At 35.7% G+C, this 12,612-nt stretch overlaps 1 protein-coding gene across 4 annotated transcripts in view; it reads left to right on the plus strand.

The window, feature by feature from the left end:
- LOC124805123 (SET and MYND domain-containing protein 4-like) overlaps positions 1 to 12,612 on the plus strand; it is a 136,689-nt gene that overhangs the window by 3,888 nt on the left and 120,189 nt on the right. Inside the window, exon 2 of one of the 4 annotated variants that reach the window (XM_047265579.1) lies at positions 5,354 to 5,479. The exons of the other annotated variants lie outside the window; for them this stretch is intronic. The gene's annotated coding sequence lies outside the window, so the exon portion shown is untranslated. The remainder of the gene's footprint in view (positions 1 to 5,353; positions 5,480 to 12,612) is intronic. 4 annotated transcript variants of the gene reach the window in all.

Raw genomic sequence — 12,612 nt, forward strand, 5'->3', positions numbered from 1 at the left:
ACAGAACAAAGTAATTTTACAGAAATTTTATAGAAGCGTAAACACTTTTGAACTCAGTGAATAGAACAGAGTCCATTAACATTTGAACATTTTACATGTGATTTGTGTAATCAGATAAAATTTCAGTATAAACAGACCAGCATGTTTATGAGGAAGCTAAAAACCTCCTTATTTAAGTGAAAATTCAATTATATTACTACAATTTATTTGTGTGGATTGCTCCTTTATTTTAGTGCAAAAGTATAATTTAAGAAACAGACATAGTTGTTGTCATACAACTGGGAAATCAGTTCAGTGATAAAATGTACAGCAAAACTGCGTATATACAGACACTAAACTGCATCCGAATGAAAATAACATGATTTACATAAAATATGTCTATTAACATTTGACAGATTATCATCTTCACTCTTTCATGGTGACACTTTCAGAACATTTTACGGGGATAGCTGTTGTCATACTACAGGTAATATGTTCAGCAATGCTTATACAGTAAAACTACATAACCGCACTGCATAATGACTGAATGAAATTACCCTGCTCTACATAAAATACTCATATTGACAGTGACAATCGTGAGATCGTTTAGCTGTAACTTTTTTTGTGCTGTTAAGCATTCTTTCACAAAAAGGATTATATAAATAATGCTCAGATTTTGTGCTTAACTGAGCACCATGTTACTGACAAATGTGCCTTGCCATCTATAATAAGTTATAGTTTAGTGTCATATTACTGCAGGGAAAGTAAAGACAAAGATAGAGTAGCTATTTATGTTAAGAATAGTGTAGCATACAAAGCTATATATATTAAGAAATATTGTGGAACAGCAATTTGAGGCATGTGCAGCTGAAATAATAACTAATTTCTACACAATAATAGTGTTGGCTGTGAGACCTTAATTTTTCCCAGCGAATTGAATGTTCAAATAACTTACCGGTTTGCTGCCGGGTGACATTGTTGACCACCGCCTATATTTCGACAGGAGCACACCCTGCCATTCTCTTGCAGTTGTGCCTTGAGAATGGGAGGGTGTGCTCCTGTTGAAATATTGGTGGTGGTCGACGACGTCACCCGGCAACGAACCAGTAAGCTATTTAAATAGTGTTGGCTGTCTACAGGGCACCTTCAGGTGACAAATACTTTTCTACATATAATGGAACTGCTGCTGTCAGGGTTACTTGCAAAAGCAAAGGATATTGTAGTTTTAGGTGATTTCAGTATAAACTTTATGACAGAAAATAAGAATAAAAGTGACTTTTAGATTGTGATGACCTTATATAATCTGATATCGGTAATAAACTTCCCCACAAGAATTACATCCGAGTCCCAAACTATGATACGTAACATTTTTTTAGATGTAAGTAGACATCAGAATTATACTGTCAGGCAAGTTATAAGTGGGATTTCAGATCATGATGAACCAATTCTCACTCTTTATGATGTTAATCTGTTCAAAAAACAACTTCCTCAATGGGAATTCATAAGAGTAATGAACGAAGAGGCAAAAGAAACTTTCAACCATAGGGTGCACCAAATGGATTGGTCTTTAGTATGTAGCCTTGATAATGCTGATACTAAATTTCACTGTTTTATAAATGGATTCTGTGCTCTTTTTGAAGAAATATTTCCAAAGAAATGGGTCAGAAACAGTGCTTCTAATCTTGTAAGTAAGACTTGGGTTACAAAAGATGTAAAACAGTCATGTAAAACCAAAAGGAAAACTTATGCTGCAATAAGATTATCTAAAGATGTAGAAAAATGGGAACACTATAGATTATACTGTAAAATTTTAAACAGACTAATACAGAAATCAGAAGCCCTTTATTATGAGAAGAAAATAAATAATTCGAGTAATAACATAAAAACAATTTGGAGCATTGTAAAAAAAGAAACAGGAAGAGATACAACAAGCAAAGAAGATGTAAATAAAATCAGATATGAAGGTACCCTAGTAGATAACCCCAAAGGTGTGGCTGAGATTTTTAGTAAACACTTCCCATCAGTAACTCAACAGATTGGTTGCAAGCCCAATGATGATGAAGCTGTAACTCTTTGTCAAGCTGGATATTCAAACACAATTTCAGAAATGCACCTTAATCCTGTCACTGTAGATGAAATTCACAAAATTATCATGCCTCTAAAAAGTAAGAACTCTGTAGGGGTTGATAATATTTCTAGTAATTTATTGAAATATTCTTGTGTGTGGATAAGGGACATTCTCTGTCACATATTCAATGCTTCCCTTCAGAAAGGTGTTGATCCCAGTAGACGTAAGTATGCCATTGTGAAGCCCATGTACAAAAAGGTCATAAAACTGAACTAACTATCAACCTATCTCTTTGCTGACAGCATTCTCTAAAATTCTGGAAAAGCTACTACATGTAAGAATTACTGATCATCTCATGAGGAGTCGAGTTCTCAGCAAGACCCAAATTGGCTTTCAAAATGGCCGTTCAACAGAAGATGCAATCTAAGCACTTGCAAATGAAGTCCTAGAAACCATTAATGAAACTATGCTACCACTTGGCGTCTTCTGTGATTTGTCTAAAGCATTTGTCTGTGTTGATCACCAGATTCTCTTGCAAAAAGCAAAATTATTAGGATTAAGTGGTGCTGCAGGCAATTGGCTACAGTTGTATCTCCAAGATGGAAAACAAAAAATTGTCTTGAATAGCTCAGGTGGAGTATGTGATATTTCCTCACATTCCAAATGGAGTCCTGTTACATGTGGAGTGCCTCAGGGCTCAATTCTTGGGCCACTATTATTCCTGATTTTTATAGATGATATACCATCATGTACAAGCCTGCTGTGTAAATTTACATTATTTCCTGATGATACCACAATTTTTATGAGTAGTAGAACAGATAATAATCTTGAGGAATCCATTAATTGCAGACTCTCAGACGTGGTTAATTGGTTCAAGGTGAATGGTCTCTCATTAAGCTCCAGTATGACCAGCTTTATTCAGTTCTGTACAAAAACAGAAATGAACTGGTCTTCACATATTATAGATCTCTGTAAGAGGCTTACCTCCACAGTTTATGCTTTACGGGTAGTCACTTCATGTATTGAACCTAACACTGCAAAAGTGGCACACTACAGCTATTTTCACTCACTCGTTGAATAGAGCATTATTTTTTTAGGGAACCAGCCATAAGCAAGGAAAGTGTTCATTGCTCAGAAGTGAGCTTTAGGAGTTATATGTGGATTGCACTTGAGAGACTCATGTAGAAATAGCTTTGAAAAGCTTAAAATATACACAACTACATGCCAATATATCTTTTCTCTCATGTGTTTTGTCTGTAAAAATATAGAGATACATCAACCAAACAGTAATTATCATGAACATAATACACAGAGGAAGAATGACATACACAGCAAGCATAGAAATTTGTTCTTGGTGCAAAAGGGTGTCCCTACACTGGAACAAAACTCTTCAATGCTCTTTCTCCTGAAATAAAGACAGAGATCCATAACAAGAGTAAGTTTAAGAAAGCGCTAAAAATATTTCTGTTACAAAAAGCTTTTTACAGTCTAGATGAGTTTTTAAATAAATAAATAAATTGTAAAATTTTAATTATATAATACGAGTTGACATAATGCCACTAAGAATGTTATTTGACTTGAGGTCTGTATCTGTGTGTGCTCTGTGTCTGTTTTCCTATAGTGCTTAAAGAAAATATGAAGGGCTTATTTCAATAGTGGTACAAGTCCATTTTTATTCATTGTGAGGTACAGAGTCCTAAAGTTAAATGAACACTGAAAAATCTGCAGTTGAGATACCAGAAATATCCTAGCATATGGCTTCTTGCTAGAGCTGAACCTTTCTTTCTGTTTGTTTGGATCATTAACTGCAGAAGCATTATAGGCAGAAAAGTGTAGGTAATGGTCTTGTACTACTATTGAAATAAACCCACCATATGTATTGTCTTTTTTCTGTATTGATGTCCAAAGTCTTTACTGTATAATTTTTTATATAACTATGTACTCAAATATTTGTTTATGCTATAAGATTATCATACTGTATTTTTTAAAAACTGACTCGTTCTACATGCTTGTGATCCCAACACATTTGGACCTATGGAATACGAAATAAAATCCAATTATTGTGTAGAATGAGTTATTCAAGAGAAATTGGCAGTGTTTGGTTCTAAAAAAAGGATTCACTATTCCCTAAGTCATTAACCTCAGGGACAAGGAGGTTAAAATTTTTTGTACCAGCTTACTTCATCTCTTTGCAATAGGTATAGATTTTTAATTATAGAGGATCATTCCTATGACTAGTGTTATGCAGATGAGATGCTGAGTTGTGTTCAAAGATACTGTGGTTCTTTATAACCAAAAAATAGTAGAGAACAACTGAACTGAGTAGCAATACTAAAGTTTCACAGTTGGCTAAATAGCAGTGACAGAAGATTCTTGTGTTTACATATAACTGTAATCACTCTTTTCTGTACTTAGAGTTTTTTTATAGAAGAAGAGTGTTCCTGCACAAAATAATTCTGTATGACACAATAAAAATGTACATAAACAAAATAAGCTGCCTTAGTGACTGTTTGGTCTTCAGTATAACTGCATTCTCAGTGCAAAAGCTGCTGAGCTCAATCTCTTCCCAGTATGTTGAATGTAATGTTTCCAGTTTAGTTCACAGTCAAACAGTAAGTGAACTTCCAGGAACTTGGTGTTTTTATTGCTTTGTAACTGCTGGTTTTTGAATGTCACTGTGCACTGCTCTTGGTGTTTGTGACATGATCTAAAGTGCATTTGTCTTGTTTAGGCTGCCAGAAAGGGAGTTAACAGTAAACTAGTTACAGACTTTTGCTAAAATGTTGTTCGTAATTCTGTATTTGACAGATTTTCAGTTACTGTACTATTACCATCAGCTAACATGTTAAATTAGCATTCAACACTATTCACAGGTGCAGGCAGAACACTAACATACATCAGAACCAATAAAAGACACAGGATAGAACCTTGTGGGAGTCTGTGATAAATAATACCCCTGTCTGATGTGACAGTTACTCCTGATTTGTAATCCACAGTTTCCAAAATTAAATTTTCTTTATGTTTGTGAGACAGAATTTTATCAGATTACTTAATGGGTTCCCGATGCCACACTGCTGGGCTTTCTCCAATAATAGTTGCTGACCCATCCAATGGAAGGTTTTAGTCAGATCAAGAATGTACCCACTAGTGAACTAGTCTTGTTCAGGGACTCTAAAATACCTTCCAAAAATATGAAGATTACCATCTAGTCAATATATTCTTTGCAAACCAAATTGTCTTTTACTGTATTTAAAATACTGAATATTTCAACATGTTTGTCAATCCTAGCATGTAACAACTTTTCAGATACTTTTGAAAACACTATATGAAGTGAAATTGGCCTGTAAGAGTCTCCCCCTTCCTCTGCAAGAGGCCTTACAGTGGCATATTTCGTCCTTGACATCTTGGTGTATTGCTGAGCTAAGTATATGGGTCAGTACCCTACATATTTCACTAGAGCAATGTTTCAGTAGCTTGCCCAAGGACAATTTTTTAATGACACAATGTTATTCATAAGTTCTCAGTTAGTTATAGGAGATAATATTATTTCACCAAGAGTGTTTGGAGCTTCCTGTTTGAGAATATCCATCTCCTCATGCAGACCAGCTCTACAGCTCATGCTCAGTGACACATAGGAAATGTTAATTGAAGATCTGGGCTATCTTTTTTGTATAACTAATTTCATTATTGCTGTAGTTCAGGAGTAAATGTATTGGTAAGTCAATACAAAAAATTAAGACTCTTGAAAAGTGCTCTGCAAGTTGTGAAATTATCTGCTTTACATTTGTTTCTACTAATAGTTCCAGATGAATAAATACTTTATTCACTTTAGGTGCACTATGTCAGAAGGTAATTCCAGAAGACAACAGGTAGTGGAAAAATAATAGCTAACACACCCATCTTTTGATCAACAATTGGATGTGTGTGTGTGTGTGTGTGTGTGTGTGTGTGTGTGTGTGTGGCTGTAAAATGTGATTTATTAGTCTCATTACATACATTGTACAGATCATATGGTCTGTTGTACGAGAGACATGGCCATTTTAGCAAAAATATAATGTGTAATGATTTACAGACATTCTTTTTACACTATTTTAAGAATAATGCCAATAAATACAACACTACAATATTTACTATAAATTAACAGTTAACCAATTTCCTTTGTTGTACACAGACAACACTGCAATATTAGCTATAGATGTTTATTGTTCAAAGGGTCAGACTGTCTTTCATAAATTCTTCAATGGTGTAGTAACATTTCTCTATTAAAATATTTTGGAGTAAACTTTTCAGCAAAACAAGGCTCACTGTTTCTTCCTTTTAATTTGTTACATATTTTTGGCCCCATGTACAGTGGTGTCTGAGCATAAAGCTTTAAGTGATGTGAAGGGATTTTGAAGTTTTCCTTGTGGTGAGTACCATAGCTATGCTTAAAATGAAACTTTTCAAGATTATGTTGATCATTATATACAAAAATCAAAATTTCAAAAATGTACAATGAAATAATTGTTCTTATTTTTAATTTCTTGAACAGTGGACTACATGACTCATTTTTGTGCACAGCACACATGTTTCTAATGATTTTCTTCTGAAGAATTAGTAGCCTTGTTCTGCTCCTAGAGTTTCCCAGAAAATTATCCCAAAACGAATAACAAATTCAAAATAACTGTGGTGGACTGTCTTTCTTGTGTCCACATGAGTGGCACCAGATAAAATAAACATTACAAAAGCTCTTATCAAGGTATAGGCCCAAGAATTTCACATGGCTCACGTCTGTCATCAGTTGATTATTATGGGCTATTTGTACAGGACATATTGCTGACAATTTAGAGACAAATTGCATTATCTGGGTCTTAGTGACATTGAGCTTTAGTCCATTTTTATGGAACCAGGATTCCATTTTCCCCGGAACATTTTCTGTACTATCTGGAATCTCAAACTTCCTGGCAGATTAAAACTGTGTGCTGGACTGAGACTAAAACTCGGTCCCGAGTTCGAGTCTCGGTCTGGCACACAGTTTTAATCTACCAGGAAGTTTCACATCAGCGCACACTCTGCTGCATAGTGAAAATCTCAATCTGGAAACATCCCCCAAGGCTGTGGCTAAGCCATGTCTCCGCAATATCCTTTCTTTCAGGAGTGCTAGTTCTGTATGGTTCGCAGGAGAGCTTCTGTCAAGTTTGGAAGGTAGGAGACGAGGTACTGGCAGAAGTAAAGCTGTGAGGACGGGGCATGGGTTATGCTTGGGTAGCTCAGTTGGTAGAGCGATTGCCACCAAAAGGTATAGGTCCCGAGTTCAAGTCTCGGTCCAGCACACAGTTTTAATCTGCCAGGAAGTTTCATATCAGTGCACACTCCGCTGCAGAGTGAAAATCTCATTCTGGTATCTGGAATCTCTTCTATTGTATCATTTGCCATCAGGACTGATGTGTCATCTGTGAACAAGACTGAATGAGCATCAGTGGTAAATGATTTATATACAAGAAGAACAGGTAAGGTCCCAGTATTGAACTCTGTGGAACTCCTTGGGAAATTGTTTTCCATTCGGAGTGGTAGGTAACTGAATTTGAAGTTAAAATAACTCTTTGTTTCTTTTCTGTCAAATAAGAGTTGATCCACTGTAATGCAGTATTTTCGATCCCATAGCTCTTCAATTTGTGAAGTAATAATGAGTGGTTCACTGGATCAAAGGCTTTCATTAGATCACAGAATATTCCTAAGACTTTTGTACCCTGGTCTAGTGATGTGCTTATTTTTTCTGTAAATTCTCTGATGGTATTTATGGTGCTTTTTCCTCTTTGAAAACTGAACTGATTTTTACAAGTAATGTCATTTACTGTAAGGAAGTTTTCTAGTTGTTTTGCCACAAGTTTCTCAAATATTTTAGAAAAAGTAGGAAGGAGAGAGATAGGCCAGTAGTTTCCCATATCTCCTGGTGATCCATTTTTAAGTAATGTCTTAATCTCTGCATATTTCAGGACATCTGAGAAAGATCCATGTTCAAAGGACTGGTTTACAGTAGTAGTCAGTGGGTATGAAATAATATAGTGTACTGCCTTGATTACCATTCAAGGTATTCCATCCAATCCAGCTGAATTTTTGTTCTTTAATAATAATATTGTGTCTTCCACATCTTTCTGAGTGATTTTTCTGAATTTTTTAAAACAAATGTTTTGTATGTCATCTCTATGCTTAATAATCATATTGTCCGGATGGGCTGTCATGTCTACGTCAGATTTTGCTATATTGGCAAAGAAATCATTGAAGCAGTTTGACATTTGAACATGATTTACAATAATATCACCCTGAAACCTAATTTGAGAAATTTCTTGACTTTTAACATTGACTCCCAACTCTGATTTCACAACAGACCAGACTGCCTTTGTTTTATTTCTTTGTTTTTTTTATGAATATAATATTTGCCAGTTTTTTTGCTGCCAGTATCACTTTTTTGAATATAGTCTTATAGCGCTTAACATAAATTACAAAGTTAGGGTTTCTATTTAGTTTGAGCTCATTGTGCAGCTGTCTTTTTCTGGCACTTCAAATTTTTATGCCTGGTGTAATCCAATTCCATTTATTCCTGACTCTCTTTTGATATGATTTTGGGGGAACTGTTTAACTGAAAACCCCCAAAAAAGAATTTAGAAATTTATCAAAATTTTTCTTGCTTGAATCAAAGTGGTCTAAAGGCCAGCTTATAACAATTAACTTATCACAAAAAACTCTAAATTTTCTTTGCTAAAATTGCTTCTCATATAAGATTCAGGTTTTAGTTTCTTTATTTTGAGGAGCTCTATAAGCAAAGCTGAGTGATCAGAAATCCCTAGACCTAGGCAAAACTTCTTTGTATCATCAAACTGATAATTTGCTGGTTGCTGAGCAGAAGTTTTCTCTAGTGCACACAGTAAAGTTTAACTTGAAACCAGATTTTTGGATTAAATCGCAAAATTTTTCAATGTCACTGCTTTCAATTAATGTATTTAAGTTGAAGTCTCCTGCAATCACAATCTTTTTCTTTCTTTATTTTTTAAGTTTACCTAGGAGATATTGAAATTTATCTAAGAACAATTTAGCAGCAGAATTCCCAGGAATTCTGTAAATTGATATTATCACAGTATTTAAATCACACAGCTCTACACAACAGCTTTCAAAAATACATTCTTCATTTAGATAACTAAATTCCTCTTTCACCTTAAAGTTTAAGGAAGTATGCAGTAAGATACAGGAGCTACCATGAGATTTGTTTTTTCTACAAAAGCTGCTGGCAAGTTTGAAATTACTTATTTTATTTAGAACATATATCCATTCTCTTGTGAGCCAGTGTTCGTTTAAGCAGACTACCTTTATGTTTGGCAGTTCAGAATGTATAACTTGCAGCTCATCAATTTTAGAGTAACCTAGATTTGGACATTTTTTTGCTAAACCATTTATATTAATATGCATCAAGACAGAACTTTTGAGTTTGTTCATACTTTGAAGAGCCTCGGTTGTTCCATTATATTTACAGTTTCCATTTTGGATCACCACTTTTGTTTTCTCACCCCTTTTGTAAGTTTTCAGTTTCCCTTGCTCTTAATCATTCTGTGGATGTCTACAATCATTCTGCTGAAAGTCATTGAACCTACCTATTCAAGTTTAGCCCATCCTTTCCCAGACACTAACCACTTACAAATTTATTTGAACCTACAACAATTGCACCCAGCTTTTCGCACTGTTCCTTGATTCCACTGTTTATCATATTTATGTATGTATCAGTTAATTACCTTCTGTGTAAAATTGCAGTAATGACAGTTTTTGAATTTGCAAACACATTTTTTGCTGAGCAGATCAAGTTCTGTGTTTCACTGATTATTTCTTCCTCACTGCTCTTCCAGATGGAATTTGTTCCGACATGAATGAAAACACCTTTGTATTTGTCCTTTTTTCATTTCCATTTTCAGTTTCACTTCATTACGAATTTAGAATTATTTAAAAGTGTCTGTTGATCTGATTCCAGGATGAACATCGATTTCACAGCCTGGAGCTGTAACATTTTTCAGTATGGAGTCGCCAACAACAAGAAAGTCCCTTTTTTCAATCGGTTTTACTGTGGCACTTCCATGTTTGTCCTTTTTATAGGTAACTGTTTCCCATTTATATTTATTTACAGAGAGTCCGGTGGGTGGCTTTTCTACACTGTGTGTGTGTGTGTGTGTGTGTGTGTGTGTGTGTGAGTATGTAGTTTTGTAGTTTGACAAAGGATGGGACAGGTAGATTAGTTTGTTTATGTATTAATTCCGTTTTAACCATTTACCAAGCTGGACCCCAAGGAACTTAACATCATCAGGGAGTCCTTGCAGCAAGCTGGATTGATGTTTTCAAATGATTTGCTTCCATTTGTTTCTATCTTGGTAGATCTCCTCCCTCATCACAGCATTCCATATTTTTTCTTTCCTTTCAATGTCTTCTTTAATTTGGTCCTACAGTCTCTTTCTTGGAAGTCCAGCTGGTCTTTGTAATGGCACATTCCTTTCCAAGTAGTGACAGGGAATTTGGTTATGCTGCCTCCTTTTCACATTACCATACCACTAAGTCTTACTGTACTCAGCCTTTAATCCAAGGTGCCTTCCACTGGCAGGTCTCTCCTTATGTGCTTATTTCTGACTGGCCTCTCCTTGTATTTTGTACAGCACACCTACGGAATTCCATCTCACAAGTTTGTAGCTAAGTTCTGTGTCTTTTGATTATGACAGCCCTCCAGGCTGTAGGACATGATAGGCAAAAGGAAATTTTGAATATGGTCTGTTTAGCCCTTAGAGAGACTTTTTATCCCAGACACATCTTTGTACTAGATTGAAGAATTTGAGTCTTTTGATTACCCTGTTGGCACTACCATCACTTGCCACAATACTAACAAGGTATGTGAAATTATCCAGTCTTAGTCTTCTTCTTCTCCTCCAAAAATAGGTTACACGGAGTGGGTGTTCTACTCAGTCACAATGACACTATTTCATCAAGAATCCAGCATGCATGCATGCAGTTGTAAGTGAAGCTTGCTGCCATCTGGTTTTATAATGCAATGCTTTCTGCTGATTGAGCTGTTTAGATCAGTGAGGGACCAGCACTGTTTAATTTTACATAAGCCAATAGCTGATCATATTTGGTCAGTTTTTGATCATTTTTACAGTATATAGAGGGACTTGTCATCTCACCAGATACTGGTACGCATAGTATCGTGGGACCATATCACAGGAGCATTCTACACTACATGATCAAAAGTATCTGGACACCCCCAAAAATATACATTTTTCATATTAGGTGCATTGTGCTGCCACCTACTGCCAGGTACTCCATATCAGCGACCTCAGTAGTCATTAGACATCGTGAGACAGCGGAATGGGGTGCTCCATGGAACTCACGGACTTCGAATGTGGCCAGGTGATTCGGTGTCACTGTGTCTAACATCTGTACACGAGATTTTCACACTCCTAAACGTCCCTAGGTTCACTGTTTCCAATGTGATAGTGAATTGGAAATGTGAAGGGACACATACAGCACAAAAGCATACAGGCTGACTTCATCTGTTGACTGACTGCGACCACCGACAGTTGGAGAGGGTTGTAATGTGTAATTGGCAGACATCTATCCACACCAACCCATAAGGAGAGTAAACATTGGATGATTAAACACAGGAAAAATGTTGTGTGGAGTGATGAACCGCAATGCACAATGTGGCAATCCGATGACACCTTTTTGAAAAAAACTTGCATCGGCTGGGAGTAAATGCAAGTTACCTTTTAATCTAGTGTTCTGATGGATGTAAGTCACCATTTTTCCTAATTCTGTTATCATTTCCAATTACATTTATTAAAATATTTGTTAGTGTGCAATGAAAGATTGTGTTTTAAATATTGGTTATCATGACTGTCTAGCCCTGCTCCTTGCAATAATCCTAATGGGTCTTTTTTGGATTCTGGAAGTCTTTAGGGCTGCTCGTAAATTTCCCCAGAATATGAGTCCATATTTTAGAAGTGCATTAAAATATGTGTAACAGGCGGAAATCAGAGCCTATTCATTTACGCATCCTTTTAGAGTCCTTAAAAGATAGCAGCTTGTGTTCAGCTTGGCATTAATGTGTTCAATATGTTTGTCCTGCTTAAGGTCACTTCTAATCCAAATGCCAAAAAATTTTGTTACTTCTTTATTCAAAATGCATCGTTGGTTGATTGTGATATCTGGTTGTTGTTTTGATACTTATGGAAATTTATTGCTACTGTTATCCTGTTGTTATTAAAAGCTGATTCATTTCTGACCATTTACTTAATTGATCTGTAACAGAGTTCACTTCTTGTTGGATATCTAATGCACACTTCTTGCTTGCGCTTACTGAGAAACAAACAAATCCATTCATTTGCTAATCCCCTAATGCCATAGTACTCAAGTTTGTTTAAGAGAGTTCTGTGGTTTACTATGTCAAAAGCTTTATTTAAGTCTAAATATATACCTGCTGTTTTTCATCAGTGGCTTCTAGAATAGTGGGTATGCTCAGTTGATTTCTTACTTTGGAAACCACATTGAGAACTGGC

Source organism: Schistocerca piceifrons, chromosome 7, assembly GCF_021461385.2.
Source record: "Schistocerca piceifrons isolate TAMUIC-IGC-003096 chromosome 7, iqSchPice1.1, whole genome shotgun sequence".
Classification (NCBI taxonomy): Eukaryota; Metazoa; Arthropoda; class Insecta; order Orthoptera; family Acrididae; genus Schistocerca; species Schistocerca piceifrons.